Below are 22,327 nucleotides of genomic sequence, written 5' to 3' on the forward strand. Positions count from 1 at the left end.
TATCCCTAAGTGCAACCCTAACCCTACCCCTAACCCTACCCCTAACAGAAAAACAAAAATAAATATTTTCAGTATTTTATTATTGTTCCTACCTATGGGGGTGATAAAGGGGGGGTTTATTTACTATTTTTTTATTTTGATCGCTGTGATAGAACCTATCGCAGCGATCACAATGTGCAAGGAACGAATCTGCCAGCCGGCAGGTTCGGCCGGCGCACTGCGCATGCGCCCGCCATTTTCCAAGATGGCGGCGCCCATGCGAGAAGACCGAGGACACCGGGACTAGTTAAGTATGGGGGGTGCGATCGGACAGCGGGGGGGGGGCAGAGAGGAGGACGGGGGAGGGTCGGATGGGAGAGGAAGGCGCTTAGGACAGGACGGAGGGGTACGGAACACTGACGGCGGCTGCAGATCGCCGCCGTCAGTCGGTGGGGGGGGCCGATCGGGGTCTCCAGCCATGGCAGATGCTATTGCAGCATCGGCCATGGCTGGATTGTAATATTTCACCAATTTTCATAGGTGAAATATTACAGATTGCTCTGATTGGCTGTTTCGCTTTCAATAGCCAATCAGAGCGATCGTAGCCACGGGGGGGGGGGGGGGCGAAGCCACCCCCCTGGGCTGAAGTACCACTCCCCCTGTCCCTGCATGTCGGGTGAAATTGGAGTTAACCCTTTCACCCGGCCTGCAGGGACGCGATCATTCTGTGACACAGCATATGCGTCACAGGTCGGATTGGCACCGACTTTCATGACGCATACGCTGTGTCACAGGTCGGGAAGGGGTTGATACACCTGCAACATGTTGGGATAGGATCTTTGAGCTGGGAATACCCCTTTAATCGTCAGGCCAAATTTTTGAAGTCTGACCAGTTTTGCGGTAATAACTCTGAAACGCATCAATGAATCCCAGTAATTCTAAGATTGTATTTTTGGAGCGGGGCTAGTACCTTCTCAACACAGCACATGCTGTGATTGTGCACAGCATGCTGGGACAGCGAAGGGACTAGCTCCACTCCGGATGACCCAGGAAGTAGTGAAAAAGAAATACAAGAGTACAACACATGTCAAAAATTATGGAATCACTGGCCTTGGAGGATGTTCATTCAGTTGTTTAATTTTGTAGAAAAAAAAGCAGATCACAGACATGGCACAAAACTAAAGTCATTTCAAATGGCAACTTTCTGGCTTTAAGAAACTCTAAAAGAAATCAAGAACAAAAAATGTGGTAGTGAGTAATGGTTACTTTTTTTAACCAAGCATAGGGAAAATTATGGAGTCACTCAATTCTGAGGAAAAAAATATGGAGTCACTCAGCATAGTGAGACACAAGCAGATACTGCTGCGGCTTCTATAGTGTTTTATTTCACTTCAGTGCTTGGTTCACAGCCAGACTACTTGCTATTGCTTCTGTCTATGTGTTACATAGGGAAAGAAGAACAAGAATATCTGTTGTGTGGATGGGAGAAGACATAGCAGCTATGCTCCACACACCAGCAGCTAGACAATACATACATTCTGCATTTTTTTTAATGGCTTTCACCTCTGCCAGCTATAAGTTATTTAACCCCTTCCCGACCTTTGACGCCACGTAGGCGTCATGAAAGTCGGTGCCAATGCGACCTGTGACGCCTGTTGTGAATTTGCTTTTTGCTCCCTCTAGTGGTTACTAGTTTTTTGACTCTGGTTTTTCTGTCATTCCTTTTATCCGCACCTGGGTCGTTAGTTAGGGGTGTTGCTATTTAAGCTCCCTGGACCTTCAGTTCTATGCCTGGCAACGTAGTTATCAGAGCTAGTCTGCTGTGCTCTTGTCTACTGATCCTGGTTCCAGTTATATCAGCTAAGTCTGCCTTTTGCTTTTTGCTATTTGTTTTGGTTTTGTATTTTTGTCCAGCTTGTTCCAAAACTATATCCTGACCTTTGCTGGAAGCTCTAAGGGGGCTGGTGTTCTCCCCCCGGACCGTTAGACGGTTCGGGGGTTCTTGAATTTCCAGTGTGGATTTTGATAGGGTTTTTGTTGACCATATAAGTTACCTTTCTTTATTCTGCTATCAGTAAGCGGGCCTCTCTGTGCTAAACCTGGTTCATTTCTGTGTTTGTCATTTCCTCTTACCTCACCGTCATTATTTGTGGGGGGCTTCTATCCAGCTTTGGGGTCCCCTTCTCTGGAGGCAAGAAAGGTCTTTGTTTTCCTCTACTAGGGGTAGCTAGATTCTCCGGCTGGCGCGTGTCATCTAGAATCAACGTAGGAATGATCCCCGGCTACTTCTAGTGTTGGCGTTAGGAGTAGATATATGGTCAACCCAGTTACCACTGCCCTATGAGCTGGATTTTTGTATTCTGCAGACTTCCACGTTCCTCTGAGACCCTCGCCATTGGGGTCATAACAGTTTGCCAGGCCAGTATTAAATGTTTAATGCATTGCAGAAGAGGGATTATAAGAAAGAAGATTCTGAGTTTTTTTTTTTTTTTTCTCCTTCCCCTTTACCTCAGAGTGGCTATGCTTGCTGCAGACATGAATGTCCAGACCTTGATTACAAGTGTGGACCAGCTGGCTACTCGTGTGCAGGGCATACAAGACTATGTTATCAGAAATCCTAGGTCAGAACCTAAAATACCGATTCCTGAACTGTTTTCCGGAGACAGGTTTAAGTTTAGGAATTTCGTGAATAATTGTAAATTGTTTTTGTCCCTGAGACCCTGTTCATCTGGAGATTCTGCTCAGCAAGTAAAAATTGTTATTTCGTTCTTACGGGGCGACCCTCAGGATTGGGCTTTTTCGCTGGCGCCAGGAGATCCGGCATTGGCTGATCTTGATGCGTTTTTTCTGGCGCTCGGTTTACTTTATGAGGAACCCAATCTTGAGATTCAGGCAGAAAAGGCCTTGCTGGCTATGTCTCAGGGGCAGGACGAGGCTGAAGTGTATTGCCAAAAATTTCGGAAATGGTCCGTGCTGACACATTGGAACGAGTGTGCACTGGCCGCTAATTTTAGAAATGGCCTTTCTGAAGCCATTAAGAATGTTATGGTGGGTTTTCCCATTCCCACAGGTCTGAATGATACTATGGCACTGGCTATTCAAATTGACCGGCGGTTGCGGGAGCGCAAAACCGCAAATTCCCTCATGGTGTTGTCTGAACAGACACCTGATTTAATGCAATGTGATAGAATCCTGACTAGAAATGAGCGGAAAATTCATAGACGCCGGAATGGCTTGTGCTACTACTGTGGTGATTCTACACATGTTATCTCAGCATGCTCTAAACGTATAGCTAAGGTTGTTAGTCCTGTCACCGTTGGTAATTTGCAACCTAAATTTATTTTGTCTGTAACTTTGATTTGCTCACTGTCATCTTATCCTGTCATGGCGTTTGTAGATTCAGGTGCTGCCCTGAGTCTCATGGATCTCTCATTTGCTAAGCGCTGTGGTTTTACTCTTGAACCATTAGAAAATCCTATTCCTCTTAGGGGTATTGATGCTACACCATTGGCAGCAAATAAACCGCAGTATTGGACACAGGTTACCATGTGCATGACTCCTGAACACCGCGAGGTGATACGTTTCCTGGTTTTACATAAAATGCATGATTTGGTTGTTTTAGGGCTGCCATGGTTACAGACCCATAATCCAGTCCTGGACTGGAAGGCTATGTCAGTCTCAAGTTGGGGCTGTCGTGGTATTCATGGGGATTCCCTGCCTGTGTCTATTGCTTCTTCTACGCCTTCGGAAGTTCCGGAGTATTTGTCTGATTATCAGGATGTCTTCAGTGAGTCTGAGTCCAGTGCACTGCCTCCTCATAGGGACTGTGACTGTGCTATAGATTTGATCCCAGGCAGTAAATTTCCTAAGGGAAGACTGTTTAATCTGTCGGTACCTGAACATACCGCTATGCGTTCATATATCAAGGAGTCTCTGGAGAAAGGACATATTCGTCCGTCTTCTTCCCCTCTTGGTGCGGGATTCTTTTTTGTGGCAAAAAAGGACGGATCTTTGAGACCTTGTATTGATTATCGGCTTTTAAATAAGATCACTGTCAAATTTCAGTATCCTTTACCGCTGTTGTCTGACTTGTTTGCCCGGATTAAGGGTGCCAAGTGGTTCACCAAGATAGACCTTCGTGGTGCGTACAACCTTGTGCGCATTAAGCAAGGTGATGAATGGAAAACCGCATTCAATACGCCCGAAGGTCATTTTGAGTACTTGGTGATGCCTTTTGGGCTCTCCAATGCGCCTTCAGTTTTTCAGTCCTTTATGCATGACATTTTCCGGAAGTATCTGGATAAATTTTTGATTGTTTATCTGGATGATATTTTGGTTTTTTCTGATAATTGGGATTCGCATGTGGAGCAGGTCAGGTTGGTCTTTAAAATTTTGCGTGAAAATTCTTTGTTTGTCAAGGGCTCAAAGTGTCTCTTTGGTGTACAGAAGGTTCCCTTTTTGGGGTTCATTTTTTCCCCTTCTGCTGTGGAGATGGACCCAGTCAAGGTCCGAGCTATTCTTGATTGGACTCAGCCCTCGTCAGTTAAGAGTCTTCAGAAGTTCTTGGGCTTCGCTAACTTCTACCGTCGTTTTATCGCTAATTTTTCTAGCATTGTGAAACCTTTGACGGACATGACCAAGAAGGGCTCCGATGTAGCTAACTGGGCTCCTGCTGCCATGGAGGCTTTCCAGGAGTTGAAACGCCGGTTTACTTCGGCGCCTGTTTTGTGCCAGCCTGACGTCTCACTTCCCTTTCAGGTTGAGGTGGATGCTTCGGAGATTGGGGCAGGGGCCGTTTTGTCGCAGAGAGGCCCTGGTTGCTCTGTTATGAAACCTTGTGCCTTTTTCTCTAGGAAGTTTTCGCCTGCCGAGCGAAATTATGATGTGGGCAATCGGGAGTTGTTGGCCATGAAATGGGCATTTGAGGAGTGGCGTCATTGGCTCGAGGGTGCTAAGCATCGTGTGGTGGTCTTGACTGATCACAAAAATCTGATGTATCTCGAGTCTGCTAAACGCCTTAATCCGAGACAGGCCCGCTGGTCATTGTTTTTCTCCCGCTTTGATTTTGTTGTCTCGTATTTACCAGGTTCAAAGAATGTGAAGGCCGATGCTCTTTCTAGGAGCTTTGTGCCTGATGCTCCTGGAGTCGCTGATCCTGTTGGTATTCTTAAAGATGGAGTTATCTTGTCAGCTATTTCTCCGGATCTGCGACGTGTGTTGCAGAGATTTCAGGCTGATAGGCCTGAGTCTTGTCCACCTGACAGACTGTTTGTCCCGGATAAGTGGACCAGCAGAGTCATTTCCGAGGTTCATTCCTCGGTGTTGGCAGGTCACCCGGGAATTTTTGGCACCAGAGATCTGGTGGCCAGGTCCTTTTGGTGGCCTTCCTTGTCAAGGGATGTGCGGTCATTTGTGCAGTCCTGTGGGACTTGTGCTCGAGCTAAGCCTTGCTGTTCTCGTGCCAGCGGTTTGCTCTTGCCCTTGCCTGTCCCGAAGAGACCTTGGACACATATCTCCATGGATTTCATTTCTGATCTTCCGCTATCTCAGGGCATGTCCGTTATCTGGGTGATATGTGATCGCTTCTCCAAGATGGTCCATTTGGTTCCTTTGCCTAAGCTGCCTTCCTCTTCCGATCTGGTTCCTGTGTTTTTCCAGAACGTGGTTCGTTTGCACGGCATCCCTGAGAATATTGTGTCAGACAGAGGATCCCAGTTCGTTTCCAGGTTCTGGCGATCCTTTTGTAGTAGGATGGGCATTGATTTGTCGTTTTCGTCTGCTTTCCATCCTCAGACTAATGGACAGACGGAGCGAACCAATCAGACTTTGGAGGCTTATTTGAGGTGTTTTGTCTCTGCTGATCAGGACGATTGGGTGACATTCTTGCCGTTGGCTGAGTTTGCCCTTAATAATCGGGCTAGTTCCGCCACCTTGGTTTCGCCTTTTTTCTGCAACTCTGGTTTCCATCCTCGCTTTTCTTCGGGTCATGTGGAGCCTTCTAACTGTCCTGGGGTGGATTCTGTGGTGGATAGGTTGCAGCAGATCTGGAATCATGTGGTGGACAACTTGAAGTTGTCACAGGAGAAGGCTCAGCGCTTTGCCAACCGCCGCCGCGGTGTGGGTCCCCGACTACGCGTTGGGGATTTGGTATGGCTGTCTTCCCGCTTTGTTCCTATGAAGGTCTCCTCTCCCAAATTTAAACCTCGTTTTATTGGGCCTTACAAGATATTGGAAATCCTTAATCCTGTATCTTTTCGTCTGGATCTTCCTGTGTCGTTTGCTATTCACAATGTATTTCATAGGTCCTTGTTGCGGCGGTACATTGTGCCTGTAGTTCCTTCTGCTGAGCCTCCTGCTCCGGTGTTGGTTGAGGGCGAGTTGGAGTACGTGGTGGAGAAGATCTTGGATTCTCGCCTCTCCAGGCGGAGGCTTCAGTACCTGGTCAAGTGGAAGGGCTATGGTCAGGAGGATAATTCCTGGGTGGTCGCCTCTGATGTTCATGCGGCCGATTTAGTTCGTGCCTTTCATGCCGCTCATCCTGATCGCCCTGGTGGTCGTGGTGAGGGTTCGGTGACCCCTCACTAAGGGGGGGGTACTGTTGTGAATTTGCTTTTTGCTCCCTCTAGTGGTTACTAGTTTTTTGACTCTGGTTTTTCTGTCATTCCTTTTATCCGCACCTGGGTCGTTAGTTAGGGGTGTTGCTATTTAAGCTCCCTGGACCTTCAGTTCTATGCCTGGCAACGTAGTTATCAGAGCTAGTCTGCTGTGCTCTTGTCTACTGATCCTGGTTCCAGTTATATCAGCTAAGTCTGCCTTTTGCTTTTTGCTATTTGTTTTGGTTTTGTATTTTTGTCCAGCTTGTTCCAAAACTATATCCTGACCTTTGCTGGAAGCTCTAGGGGGGCTGGTGTTCTCCCCCCGGACCGTTAGACGGTTCGGGGGTTCTTGAATTTCCAGTGTGGATTTTGATAGGGTTTTTGTTGACCATATAAGTTACCTTTCTTTATTCTGCTATCAGTAAGCGGGCCTCTCTGTGCTAAACCTGGTTCATTTCTGTGTTTGTCATTTCCTCTTACCTCACCGTCATTATTTGTGGGGGGCTTCTATCCAGCTTTGGGGTCCCCTTCTCTGGAGGCAAGAAAGGTCTTTGTTTTCCTCTACTAGGGGTAGCTAGATTCTCCGGCTGGCGCGTGTCATCTAGAATCAACGTAGGAATGATCCCCGGCTACTTCTAGTGTTGGCGTTAGGAGTAGATATATGGTCAACCCAGTTACCACTGCCCTATGAGCTGGATTTTTGTATTCTGCAGACTTCCACGTTCCTCTGAGACCCTCGCCATTGGGGTCATAACAGACGCCTATGTGGCGTCATGGAATGATCGCGTCCCTGCAGATCGGGTGAAAGGGTTAACTCTTATTTCACCCTATCTGCAGGGAGAGGGGGAGTTGTACTTCAGCCCAGGGGGGGGGGGGGTGGCTTTGCCCCCACGTGGCTACGATCGCTCTGATTGGCTGTTGAAAGTGCAACAGCCAATCAGAGCAATTTGCAATATTTCACCTATGAAAATGGTGAAATATTGCAATCCAGCCATGGCCGATGCTGCAATAGCATCTGCCATGGCTGGAAATCATGTTCTGCCCCCCCCCCACCGCCCCGATCTCCTCCCCAGTCCTCCGTTCTGTCCGGTACCCCCCTCCGTCCCCCTGTCCGCTCCCCCGTGCTCCTGTCCGCTCCCCCCGTTTTCCGACCTCCCCCCCCCTGTGCTCCAATCCACCCCCCCACCACCCCCTTATACTTACCGAGCCTCCCGAAGTCGGTCCGTCTTCTCCCTGGGCGCCGCCATCTTCCAAAATGGCGGGCGCATGCGCAGTGCGCCCGCCGAATCTGCTGGCCGGCAGATTCGTTCCATGTACATTTTGAGCACTGTGATAAACTTATCACAGTGATCAAAATAAAAAAATAGTAAATGACCCCCCCCCTTTATCACCCCCATAGGTAGGGACAATAATAAAATAAAGAAAATTTTTTTTTTTCACTAGGGTTAGAGTTAGAACTAGGGGTAGGGTTAGGGGTAGGGTTAGGGTTAGGGTTAGCGTTAGAATTAGGGTATGTGCACACAGTGTGGATTTAACTGCGGATCCGCAGCGGATTGGCCGCTGCGGATTCATAGCAGTGTTCCATCAGGTTTACAGTACCATGTAAACCTATGAAAAACCAAATCCGCTGTACCCATGGTGCGGAAAATACCGCGCGGAAATGCTGCGCTGTATTTTCCGCAGCATGTCAATTCTTTGTGCGGATTTCGCAGCGTTTTACAGCTGTTCCTCAATAGGAATCCGCAGGTGAAATCCGCATAAAAAACACTGGAAATCCGCGGTAAATCCGCAGGTAAAACGCAGTGCCTTTTACCTGCGGATTTTTCAAAAATGGCGCGGAAAAATCTCACACGAATCCGCAACGTGGGCACATAGCCTTAGGGTTGGAAATAGGATTAAGAATAGGCTTGTGGTTAGGGTTATGGTTAGGGGTGTGTTGGGGTTAAAGTTGTGGTTAGGGTTGGGATTAGGGTTAGGGTTGGGATTAGGGTTAGGGTTGTGGTTAGGGGTGTGTTGGGGTTGGGTTGTGATTAGGGTTATGGCTAGAGTTGGGATTAGGGTTAGGGGTGTGTTGGGGTTAGGGATGGGATTAGGGTTAGGGGTGTGTTGGGGTTAGTGTTGGAGTTAGAATTGAGGGGTTTTCACTGTTTAGGCACATCAGGGGTCTCCAAACGCAACGTGGCGCCACCATTGATTCGAGCCAATCTTGCGTTCAAAAAGTCAAATGGTGCTCCCTCCCTTCCGAGCCCCGACGTGTGCCCAAACAGTGGTTTACCCCCACATATGGGGTACCAGCATACTCAGGACAAACTGGGCAACAATTATTGGGGTCCAATTTCTCCTGTTACCCTTGCGAAAATAAAAAATTGCTTGCTAAAACATTTTTAAGGAAAGAAAAATGATTTTTTATTTTCACGGCTCTGCGTTGTAAACTTCTGTGAAGCACTTGGGGGTTCAAAGTGCTCACCACATATCTAGATAAGTTTCTTGGGGGGTCTAGTTTCAAAAATGGGGTCACTTGTGGGGGGTTTCTACTGTTTAGGCACATCAGGGGCTCTGCAAATGGAATGTGACGCACGCAGACCACTCCATCAAAGCCTGCATTTCAAAACGTCACTACCTCCCTTCCGAGCCCCGACTTGTGCCCAAACAGTGGTTTACCCCCACATATGGGGTATCAGCGTACTCAGGACAAACTGGACAACAACATTTGGGGTCCAATTTCTCCTGTTACCCTTGGGAAAATAAAAAATTCTGGGCTAAAAATCATTTTTGAGGAAAGAAAAATTATTTTTTATTTTCACGGCTCTGCGGTATAAACTTCTGTGAAGCACTTGGGGGTTCAAAGTGCTCACCACACATCTAGATTAGTTCCTTGGGAGGTCTAGTTTCCAAAATGGGGTCACTTGTGGGGGAGCTCCAATGTTTAGGCACACAGGGGCTCTCGAAACGCGACATGGTGTCCGCTAACGATTGGAGCTAATTTTCCATTCAAAAAGTCAAATGGCGCTCCTTCCCTTCCGAGCCTTGCCGTGCACCCAAACAGTGGTTTACCCCCACATATGAGGCATCGGCGTACTCAGGAGAAATTGCCCAACGAATTTTAGGATCCATTTTATCCTGTTGCCCATGTGAAAATGAAAGAATCGAGGCTAAAAGAAATTTTGTGTGAAAAAAAAGTACTTTTTCATTTTTGCGGATCAATTTGTGAAGCACCTGAGGGTTTAAAGTGCTCACTATGCCTCTAGATAAGTTCCTTGGGGGGTCTAGTTTCCAAAATGGGGTCACTTGTGGAGGAGCTCCAATGTTTAGGCACACAGGGGCTTTCCAAACGCGACATGGTGTCCGCTAACGATGGAGATAATTTTTCATTCAAAAAGTCAAATGGCGCTCCTTCCCTTCCGAGCCTTACCATGTGCCCAAACAGTGATTTACCCCCACATGTGAGGTATCGGTGTACTCAGGAGAAATTGCCCAACAAATTGTAGGATCCATTTTATCCTGTTACCCATGTGAAAATGAAAAAATTGAGGCAAAAATAATTTTTTTGTGAAAAAAAAGTACTTTTTCATTTTTACGGATCAATTTGTGAAGCACCTGGGGGTTTAAAGTGCTCACTATGCATCTAGATAAGTTCCTTGGGGGGTCTAGTTTCCAAAATGGGGTCACTAGTGGGGGAGCTCCAATGTTTAGGCACACGGGGGCTCTCCAAACGCGACATGGTGTCCGCTAAAGATTGGAGCCAATTTTTCATTCAAAAAGTCAAATGGCTCTCCTTCCCTTCCGAGCCCTGCCGTGCGCCCAAACAGTGGTTTACCCCCACATTTGAGGTATCAGCGTACTCAGGACAAATTGGACAACAACGTCCGTCATCCAGTTTCTCGTTTTACCCTTGGCAAAATAAAAAAATTGTTGCTAAAAGATCATTTTTGTGACTAAAAAGTTAAATGTTCATTTTTTACTTCCATGTTGCTTCTGCTGCTGTGAAACACCTGAAGGGTTAATAAACTTCTTGAATGTGGTTTTGAGCACCTTGGGGGGTGCAGTTTTTAGAATGGTGTCACTTTTGGGTATTTTCAGCCACATAAAACCCTCAAAATGACTTCAAATGTGAGGTGGTCCCTAAAAAAAATGGTTTTGTAAATTTTGTTGTAAAAATGAGAAATCACTGGTCAAATTTTAACCCTTATAACTTCCTAGCAAAAAAAAAATTTGTTTCCAAAATTGTGCTGATGTAAAGTAGACATGTGGGAAACATTATTTATTAACTATTTTGTGTCACATAACTCTCTGGTTTAACAGAATAAAAATTCAAAATGTGAAATTTGCGAAATTTTCGCCAAATTTCCGTTTTTTTCACAAATAAACTCAGAAATTATCGACCTAAATTTACCACTAACATGAAGCACAATATGTCACGAAAAAACAATCTCAGAATCGCTAGGATCCGTTGAAGCGTTCCTGAGTTATTACCTCATAAAGGGACACTGGTCAGAATTGCAAAAAACGGCAAGGTCATTAAGGCCAAAATAGGCTGGGTCATGAAGGGGTTAATAATCAAATGGTACACGCATGATGGCTTATTCTAAAAAGTCACCTGAAACGACCAGATACATTCTAATACTTTATAAAAGATGTTTTAAAGAGGATCTCATGGTAAAAAGTGGCCAGTTTTCCTTTTCATTTTTGGTTACAGAGACGCGTCCCCAGAGAATCCACGCTGCCAAGGAGCATAAAAATTAGCACTAAATGAAAAGTGCCATATTTCTGGAACCATGTAGTGGATAAAGAAAAAGCCACCTAACTCTAAAAAGTGGAAACACTCAGGAAGCAATAGGAATAAAATAAGTAAAAAAAAAAACTGGCTACTTTTAACCTGGTGTCAGTTGCTCCCTTCAAAAAGACCTATCAACAACAATCCTTTGGGGTTTGTCTGAATATTACACATTTGCATTAATTGGATGGAATTCTCAGCAAAGGAAGCTTAACATATTGGCTACTAAGAATATCTACTTTGGGAACTGAAGGGAAGACTGCTGTGAACCTTTGAAAATGATTGCTAAATAATAATTCACGAAGGACTCACGTAAATAACTAATTGCAAAGGAAACAAGGACTTACATTTTTTGTAAATATTTGCATTTCAGTATTCACTTGGACTGTCTGTCATTACATGTCTCATACAGGAGAAGACCTGCGCAAAGGTTACCTAGGGCGGGTTTTTTTTTCCCCCTCTGCATTAAGCCTCCTTCCTATGATTTGTCAATGTCATGGAGGTGAAAAGCGCACACACAAATATCTGTTAACGCCCACATGGACTCATCTCATCTTATCTTTATTTTTATATAGCGCTAACATATTACGCAGCGCTTTACAGTTTGCACACATTATCATCGCTGTCCCCGATGGGGCTCACAATCTAAATTCCCTATATGTGTGTCTTTGGAATGTGGGAGGAAACCCACGCAAACACGGAGAGAACATACAAACTCTTTGCAGATGTTGTCCCAGGTGGGATTAGAACCCAGGACTCCAGCTCTGCAAGACTCATCATAATTTATAACCTATACTTTATGAGCTAATATCGCTACAACTGAGAAGAAAAATAAAAAACATAAACTGTTTTAATCCTCTCTAAAGTCATTATTCAATAATGTGGCCAATTTCACATGTTCAAATTGTTGAAAGGACCTCTTTAATGAAGGCAATAAAGATGCTGTTACTTAGAAGAAATGTTTCAAAATGTTACATGGGGTTTGATACATATGTAAAATCTTTAAATATGTCTAGAGGCAGGGTTTGTTTTAATTTTTTAATATTGCGCTAAAATTTAGAACACCTTGGCGGTGATTGGGGGCCGGGCTCACATGTCATAACAACTACAAGTGAGCCCCAGGAGAGAGCATGCAGACACCACTGGAACGGCACTGGAGGTGAGTATAAGCTTTTTTTATTTTATCGGGGCCAAACATGGGAAATGAGAAGGGGTTGTCCTAGTAGTGGAAAACCTCTTTAAGGCTGGTCTCACACATCCTGATCTTTCCAGTATCGGAAAAACCGGTACCGGAGATGTCAGTGTCTGTGTGTGTAATATTTGCGGCACACGTGTGGCAAGTCTCCCATGAAGAATATTGAAGCACTCCAAAAGTAAAAAAAAAGGAGATTTTTGTATAGTCATCGTAAAATCTTTTTCTCCGAGCCAATCATTGGGGGACACAGGACCATGGGTGTTATGCTGCTTGCCACTAGAAGGACACTAAGTAAACACAAAGAATAACTCCTCCTCTGCAGTATACACCCCTTGACTGGCGAGTAACGACTCAGTTCGGTAGTAAAGCAGTAGGAGTATGAGAAAAAACAGACAAGTAAACTATGTCAATAACAACCAGCCGATAGGCTAACAGGGTGGGTGCTGTGTCCCCCAATGATCGGCTGGGAGAAAAAGATTTTACGGTGAGTACACAAAAATCTCCTTTTCTCCTACGCCTCATTGGGGGACACAGGACTGTTATGACCCCAGTGGACAGGGTCTCAGAGGAACGTGTAAGTCTGCAAGATACAAAAATCCAGCTCATAGGGCTGTGGTAACTGGGTTGACCAAATAGCTACTCCTAACGCCAACACTAGAAGTAGCCGGGGATCATGCCTACGGTGATCGCTAGATGACTCGCGCCAGCCGGAGAATCTAACTACCCCTAGGAGAAGAAAACAAAGACCTCTCTTGCCTCCAGAGAAAGGGACCCCAAAGCAAGATACAAGCCCCCCACAAATAATAACGGTGAGGTAAGAGGAAATGACAAACACAGAAATGAACCAGGTTCAGCAAAGAGAGGCCAGCTTACTAATAGCAGAATATAGCAAGATAACTTATCTGGTCAACAAAAACCCTATAAAAATCCACGCTGGAGATTCAAGAACCCCCGAACCGTCTAACGGTCCGGGGGGAGAACACCAGCCCCCTAGAGCTTCCAGCAAAGGTCAGGATACAGATAGGAACAAGCTGGACAAAAATACCAAACAAAACAAAAGCAAAAAGCAAAGAAGCAGACTTAGCTTGAAAAACAGGAACCAGGATCAGAGGACAAGAGCACAACAGATTAGCTCTGAATTCAACGATGCCAGGCATTGAACTGAAGGTCCAGGGAGCTAATATAGCAACGCCCCTGAACTAACGGCCCAGGTGAGGATATAGGAAAAGACAGACGCTCCAGAGTCAAATCACTAATGACCACTAGAGGGAGCAAAAAGCAAAATCACAACAGTACCCCCCCCTTAGTGAGGGGTCACCGAACCCTCACCACGACCACCAGGGCGATCAGGATGAGCGGCATGAAAGGCACGAACTAAATCGGCCGCATGAACATCAGAGGCGACCACCCAGGAATTATCTTCCTGACCATAGCCCTTCCACTTGACCAGGTACTGAAGCCTCCGCCTGGAGAGACGAGAATCCAAGATCTTCTCCACCACGTACTCCAACTCGCCCTCAACCAACACCGGAGCAGGAGGCTCAGCAGAAGGAACCACAGGCACAACGTACCGCCGCAACAAGGACCTATGAAACACGTTGTGGATAGCAAACGAGAGATCCATAAGACTCAGGGCAGCACCTGAATCTACAAACGCCATGACAGGATAAGATGACAGTGAGCAAATCAAAGTTACAGACAGAATAAACTTAGGATGCAAATTACCAACGGTGACAGGACTAACAACCTTAGATATACGTTTAGAGCATGCTGAGATAACATGTGTAGAATCACCACAGTAGTAGCACAAGCCATTCCGGCGTCTATGAATTTTCCTCTCATTTCTAGTCAGGATTCTATCACATTGCATCAAATCAGGTGTCCGTTCAGACAACACCATGAGGGAATTTGCGGTTTTTCTATCACATTGCATCACATCAGGTGTCTGTTCAGACAACAACATGAGGGAATTTGCGGTTTTGCGCTCCCGCAACCGCCGGTCAATTTGAATAGCCAGGGACATGGTATCATTCAGACCTGTGGGAATGGAAAAACCCACCATAACATTCTTAATGGCCTCAGAAAGGCCATTTCTAAAATTAGCGGCCAGTGCACACTCGTTCCAATGTGTCAGCACGGACCATTTCCGAAATTTTTGGCAATACACCTCAGCCTCGTCCTGGCCCTGAGACATAGCCAGCAAGGCTTTCTCTGCCTGAATCTCCAGATTGGGTTCCTCATAAAGTAAACCGAGCGCCAGAAAAAACGCATCAATATCAGCCAATGCCGGATCTCCTGGCGCCAACGAAAAAGCCCAATCCTGAGGGTCACCCCGTAAGAATGAAATAACAATTTTTACTTGTTGAGCAGAGTCTCCAGACGAACAAGGTTTCAGGGACAAAAATAATTTACAATTATTCCTGAAATTCCTAAACTTAAATCGGTCTCCTGAAAACAGTTCAGGAATCGGAATCTTGGGTTCAGACCTAGGATTTCTGGTAACATAATCTTGTATACCCTGCACACGAGCGGCAAGCTGGTCCACACTTGTAATCAAGGTCTGGACATTCATGTCTGCAGCAAGCTTAAGCCACTCTGAGGTAAAGGGGAAAAGAAAAAAAAAAATGAGAGAGGGAAAAAAAAAACCTCAAAATTTTCTTTCTTATAATCCCACTTCTGCAATGCATTAAACATTTAATACTGGCCTGGCATACTGTTATGACCCCAGTGGACAGGGTCTCAGAGGAACGTGTAAGTCTGCAAGATACAAAAATCCAGCTCATAGGGCTGTGGTAACTGGGTTGACCAAATAGCTACTCCTAACGCCAACACTAGAAGTAGCCGGGGATCATGCCTACGGTGATCGCTAGATGACTCGCGCCAGCCAGAGAATCTAACTACCCCTAGGAGAAGAAAACAAAGACCTCTCTTGCCTCCAGAGAAAGGGACCCCAAAGCAAGATACAAGCCCCCCACAAATAATAACGGTGAGGTAAGAGGAAATGACAAACACAGAAATGAACCAGGTTCAGCAAAGAGAGGCCAGCTTACTAATAGCAGAATATAGCAAGATAACTTATCTGGTCAACAAAAACCCTATAAAAATCCACGCTGGAGATTCAAGAACCCCCGAACCGTCTAACGGTCCGGGGGGAGAACACCAGCCCCCTAGAGCTTCCAGCAAAGGTCAGGATACAGATAGGAACAAGCTGGACAAAAATACCAAACAAAACAAAAGCAAAGAAGCAGACTTAGCTTGAAAAACAGGAACCAGGATCAGAGGACAAGAGCACAACAGATTAGCTCTGAATTCAACGATGCCAGGCATTGAACTGAAGGTCCAGGGAGCTAATATAGCAACGCCCCTGAACTAACGGCCCAGGTGAGGATATAGGAAAAGACAGACGCTCCAGAGTCAAATCACTAATGACCACTAGAGGGAGCAAAAAGCAAAATCACAACACAGGACCATGGGACGTCCTAAAGCAGTCCCTAGGTGGAGAGCAATTGCACTGCTAAACCCCATGTACCACTGGCTTACTGAGGTACCGCTGTCTGCAGAATGCGCCTGCCAAGGGCAGCGTCTGCCGAAGCCTGGGTATGAACGTGATAGTGCTTCGTGAAAGTATGCAGACTGGACCAAGTCGCAGCTTTACAAAGCTGTTGTGCTGAAGCCTGGTACCGAATGGCCCAAGAAGCACCGACCGACCGAGTCGAATGCGCCTTAATCCCTGCTGGGACAGAGGCGTTCCTGACGCGGTAGGATTCCTGAATAGTGGAATCCACTTGGCTAGAGTGGCCTTTGAGGCGGGTAGACCTTTCCTATGTCCCTCCGGAAGCACGAACAGGACATCCGATTTACAGAAGGGAGCCATGCGAGATATGTACCGCCGAAGAGCTCTAACCACATCGAGAGTATGGAGAGCTTTCTCGATACTATGGGTTGGCGCCGGACAGAATGACGGCAAGACAATGTCCTCATTTAGATGAAAGGAGGAGACGACTTTAGGTAGGAAAGAGGGAGAGGTTCTCAAGACTACCTTGTCTGGGTGAAAAATCAGAAAAGGGGGTCGGCTCGAGAGGGCCGCCAACTCAGAAACTCTCCTGATTGACGTAATCGCCACGAGAAAGACCACCTTCAATGAAAGGAAGGTGAGAGAGATGTCCTGCAATGGTTCAAAAGGGGCCTCCTGAAGAACTCCGGGAACCAAGTTAAAATCCCATGAAGCCAAAGGCATTCTATAGGGAGGAACCACTCGGGAGACTCCTTGGCTGAATGTCTTAACCGGCAGTCTGGAAGCGATCTTTCGTTGAAATAGAACAGACAATGCAGACACTTGTCCCTTGAGCGAGCTTAGGGCAAGGCCTGACTCTAAACCTGATTAGAGAAACTCCAGAATGGACGGAACGGAAAACACCAGAGAACATCCAAGGGCAATGCACCATGAAAAGAAGATGCGCCAGGTGTGATGATAAATGTGCATGGATATGGGTTTCATAGCGCGAATCATGGTAGAAGAAACCTCTGGAGAGAATCCGGCTTGGGCTAAAATCTAGGATTCAATGGCCACGCTGTCAAAGACAGGGCCCCGGAGTGCTGGTGGCAAATCGGGCCCTGTGAAAGGAGATGCCTGCGATCTGGAAGCCGCCATGGAACACCGGCAACCATTTGGACAAGTTCCGCGTATCATGCTCGGCGCGGCCAGTCCGGCGCAACGAGGATTACCGGTCTCCCCTCTGCCCTGATATTCTTGATGACTCTCGGGAGCAGAGGAAGAGGCGGAAATATGTATGGCAGCCGGAACCAATGCCACGACAGGACCAAAGCATCTGCCCCGATGGCGCAAGGATCGCGTGATCGAGCAATGAACTGGGGAACCTGGTTGTTGAGCCTCGAGGCCATGAGATCCACATCCGGCATCCCACAGTGAAGACAAATCTGCTGGAAGACTTCCGGATGGAGGGACCACTCGCCCGAGGCAAGACCTTGGCGACTGAGGAAGTCCGCTTCCCAATTCTCCACACCCGGTATGTGGATCGCCGAAATGAGCGAGTGATTGGTCTCGGCCCAGCGCAGGATGTGGGAGACTTCGAGCATGGCTGCCCTGCTGCAGGTTCCCCCTTGCTGGTTGATATACGCCATGGCTGTGGCGTTGTCGGATTGGATTCTGATGGGATAGCCTGCGAGAAGATGGTGAAAGTTGCGTAAGGCAAGTGTGATCGCTCGAATCTCCAAGATATTGATTGGAAGATGCGACTCTCTCGTGGACCAATGACCTTGTGCCGTGTGGTGATTGAAAACTGCGCCCCAGCCAAAAAGGCTGGCATCGGTGGTCACCACTAACCAGCGCACTGGGAGAAAGAACTTCCCTTGGTTCAGGGAAGACAGAAGCGTCCACCACCTGAGGGTCTGCCTGACCTGTGGGGGCAGGCGAAAACGTCGGTCGAGGGAAAATTGACTCCTGTCCCAATCTAACAGCAGCGCCTGTTGCAGTGCATGGAAATGGAACTGCGCAAACAGAACGTATTCCATCGCCGCAACCATTTTCCCAAGGATGCGCATCGCAAAGCGAATGGAGTGAGGGACTGGGCGGGAGAGCCTGTGCAGATTTGCTGAGCCGGCACTGGAGATGATTTCTTGAAGTTGATTTTCCAACCCAGGCGAGAAAGAATCCAGTGATACTTAGACTCCTCGCAGGCAGAATGGGACGGGCCCTTGATTAAAAGGTCGTCCAGATACGGAAGGACTACCACTGCCCGAGCGTGAAGAATGGCCATGACAGCCACCATGACCTTTGTGAAGACTCTGGGGGCAGTGGTGAGTCCGAAGGGCAAGGCCACAAACTGGAAGTGTTCTTCTTGGACTGCGAAGCGCAGCAACTGCTGATGAGGGAAAAATTGGAATATGTAGATAAGCATCCTTGATGTCTATGGATGCCAGGAACTCTCCTTTTTCTAGGGACGCGACAACAGAAAGGAGCGAGGCCATCCTGAAGTGTCTGACCCGTACGAACTTGTTTAGCAGTTTGAGGTCCAGTATGGGCCGTAGGGTCCCGTCCTTCTTTGGGACCACGAATAGGTTGGAGTAAAACCCCTTGAACCTTTGGTCTCGAGGGACCAGAACGATGACACCGTCCCTTTGAAGTGCCTGTATGGCCTGAAGAAAATGTGACACCCTTGCTTTGGGGAGAGAAGACTGGAAGAAGCGCGGAGGGGTGATGGAAGAAAAATCGATTTTGTATCCGGAAGACACAAGCTCTCTGACCCACTCGTCGTGAACGACCGAGAGCCAATTTTGACGGAACGAAAGAAGGCGTCCGCCTACTTTTTCGGTGTCCGCCGGACACGACAACGAGTCATTGTGTAGAAGGTTTAAGGGATGCGGATGCCTTAGGGCCAGAAGGTCTCGGTCTGGGTTTCCAGGAACGATTTGGTCTGTATGAGACCTGGGGATTTCTGTTTTCCCGCCGTCCCGAGCCAGTCGAAGAGGACCAACTGGAGTTGTTACGAAAGGACAGGAATCAAAACTGCTGCTGATTACGAAAAGGCCGGGTAGGTTTTTGCTGAGGAAGAAATTTACTCTTCCCTCCGGTAGCGTCAGAAATGACTTGGTCTAGTTTCTCCCCAAATAAACGACCAGCTTGGTAAGGTAAAGAAGTCAGCGACATTTTAGAAGCAGAATCTGCTCGCCAATCACGGAGCTATAAGGCTCTCCTGATGCAGAATGCGTTTGCAGCCGCTTGCGCAGCGCAATTAGCCGCATCAATGGAAGCGTTAACTATGAAATCTCTGGCCTGAGCTATCTGGTTAGCTAGTCTGGCTGCCTCTGGGGGAAGATTACTGCCGTGGACGGTAGAGGTTAACACCTCTGCCCAGGCAACCATTGCCTTAGCCACCCAGGTAGCGGCAAAGGATGGAAGGAGAGCTGCTCCTGAGGCCTCAAAGACTGAGCGAGCTAGGTAGTCAATTTGACGGTCAGAAGGATTATTGACTGATGAACCGTCGGACAGAGATACGACTGTTTTGGATGTAAGTTGCGATACAGCAGGATCCACAAAGGAGAGAAGCAACTCCATCATCAGATCCTTGGAGAAAAGATATTTAACTTGCGTGGCCTTTTGAGCCGTAAATCGCTTCTCCGGGTGTTCCCTGTGCTTTTGGACAATGTCCTGAAACTCAGGGTGATTAGCAAATATCTTTTGAACGCGTTTAGTCTTTTTAAAAGACACGTGTTCCTAAGTGGATACCGATTCCTCATACACCATTAGTGTTTTGTTGACTGCCTCAATAAGGGAGTCAAGGGTCTCCTGACCGATAGAGTCTTGGGTTAAAGATTCCTCCGAATTGTATTCGGAGTCATGTACGCTGCGACCCTCGGGGGAGCGAGAAGATGAGCTCACAGATACTGAAGCTCGAGCATGGACGGGAGATGAGGGAAGGGTTCTTTTCCTGGCAAAATATCAATCAAAAATTAAATGGAATAGGGACTAATCAGACTCGTTATGTACATGTAATCCCTTTAAAACTAAGCTTTTAATATTATAAATATAAAACCCTGACCCAAAACAAACCTTGGTTAGATACCATATATGATAAAAATACCACCAAATAGGTCACCTGTTAAGGTACTACAATACAACCTACTGCTCACGCCTACCTTGCTGTGGTTGGCACCCTAAGAGACGATTTATTGGCGCCCCCACTCAACGCAGGCTGTCTCTCTCTTCCCTGATATCCCTCTCAGTGTAGGTGGGAAAACACAGAGAGGGATATCATAGGGAAGAGAGGGACCGCCTGCGTTGAGTGGGGGCGCCAATAAATCATCTCTTAGGGTGCCAACCTCCACAGCAAGGCAGGCCTGAGCAGTAAGTTGTATTGTAGTACCTTAACAGGTGACCTATTTGGTGGTATTTTATCATATATGGTATCTAACCAAGGTTTGTTTTGGGTCAGGGTTTTATATTCTTTTCCTGGCACCCCGAGATTCCCGTAGTACGGTACGCCCCCTGTGGTCGGACGGCCCCGCACCGGCTCCAGATTCCGTTGCAGCCGACGGAGGTGAGTTCTGGCTTAAGGAGGACCCTCGGAAAGAGTCCAATGCCTTGACGAAGGAATCCATAGAGCGTGACAAGGACGCGGCCCTCTCAGGAGGGTTAGGCTCGATGGGGTCGGCGGAGACATTGGAGGTGGAGGCAGGAGGCGGCTGCGCACAGGCTGGGTCACAGTTCTGGCACAGAGGAGTATTATGGGCAGTTGTGGGCAGAATTGCAAGTGGCACATGAGGTAAAAAAACACTGTGCTTTTTATTGCCCCTTTTGGCCTCCTTAGATTGAGACATAGTGTATGTCTATTCTCCAGTAAACTGCTAATAGCAGTGCTATGGGTGCAGAGAAGGGGTTAAGCTTTTCCCTATAGAGTGGAGCAGCTTACCCACGGTCCTGTGCTGGTGTCCCCAGGGAGGAAGAGAGGGAAGTAGCGTTTTTGGCTGTATTTCCCTGCAGCAGTGAAGTCCCAAGATGGCGCCTGAGATTTGCAGGGCTCTTCTCGATCAGAGTGAGAAGCGCCTGAGTAGTGGGCGGGGCTCCGACGGGATTTTTGAATTGCGGCCTAGTCCGGCTGAAGAAGCCGGGGACTAAATTAGTGAAGCTGGCCAGCGGAGCGTGCCGGCGGCCGCGCCTAACGATCGCCAGATGCCAGCGGTACCTCTCCCCAGGAACCCGGACCGCATCTTCCCACACCGACAGCGTGAGGAAGATTAGTACTCACTGAGGAGCCACCTCCAGCTCAATCGATCCTCCCTATGCTGGGGGACGGAGAGCCCTATGCCGGGGTTTTCATCCCGCGTCCAGGAGCAGGTTGGTTCATCCATCATATTGGTCTCTTTCCCCCTCTTTATATTGAGACTTTTTCCCTTTTGTCTATGGCTGCAGCTTTCCTTCCTATTATGGTATTTAATTTGCACATGCTGTGACTATATGTCATAATATAGTGAATAATACTCATTACTCAATCCCAGTATATGGAAACTGTGTCTTATATTATGTGCCCCCAGTGAGGTTTTTGGTATAGTGTAGTCGCCACTGTGGCGCTTATTTGTATCACATATATTGCACTATTGGCACTTTATATATGTTTCCATTATCTGATGTTATACATGGATCTGTGATGATATTTTGAACCATTAGTCCACATATAGTATTCCGTTATCTATTTTCATAATTTTTTTGTGGTATAATTTTGAGATGATTTATTTATGTTTATGAGTAGTCCTTATGAAATACGTAGTGGCTAATACTTGAAACCTGTATTGCTGTTTTCCTACACATGGTACTAGGTTGTTGTCCATTTCTTCTATCTTGCGTCCTAACTTTATTATAAATTTGTAATGGTTGTTTGAGTATAACTTTTAGAGTATTCTCAATAAACTTTCTAATATTTTATTAGCTCTAGTGTCCATTTTCTTTTGGGTTCTTACATTGCATTAAAATGAAATAACAGGCGATCAAAAGATCGTATCTGCACTAAAATGGTATCATTAAAAACGTCAGCTCGGCACGCAAAAAATAAACCCTCACCCAACCCCAGATCACGAAAAATGGAGACGCTACGGGTATCGGAAAATTGCGGAATTTATTTTTTTTAAACAAAGTTTGGAATTTTTTTTTCACCACTAAGATAAAAGAGAACCTAGACATGTTTGGTGTCCATGAACTCGCAATGACCTGGAGAATCATAATGACAGGTCAATTTTAGCATTTAGTGAACACAGTAAAAAAGCAAAACA

Source organism: Ranitomeya variabilis, chromosome 5 (assembly GCF_051348905.1).
Source record: "Ranitomeya variabilis isolate aRanVar5 chromosome 5, aRanVar5.hap1, whole genome shotgun sequence".
Classification (NCBI taxonomy): Eukaryota; Metazoa; Chordata; class Amphibia; order Anura; family Dendrobatidae; genus Ranitomeya; species Ranitomeya variabilis.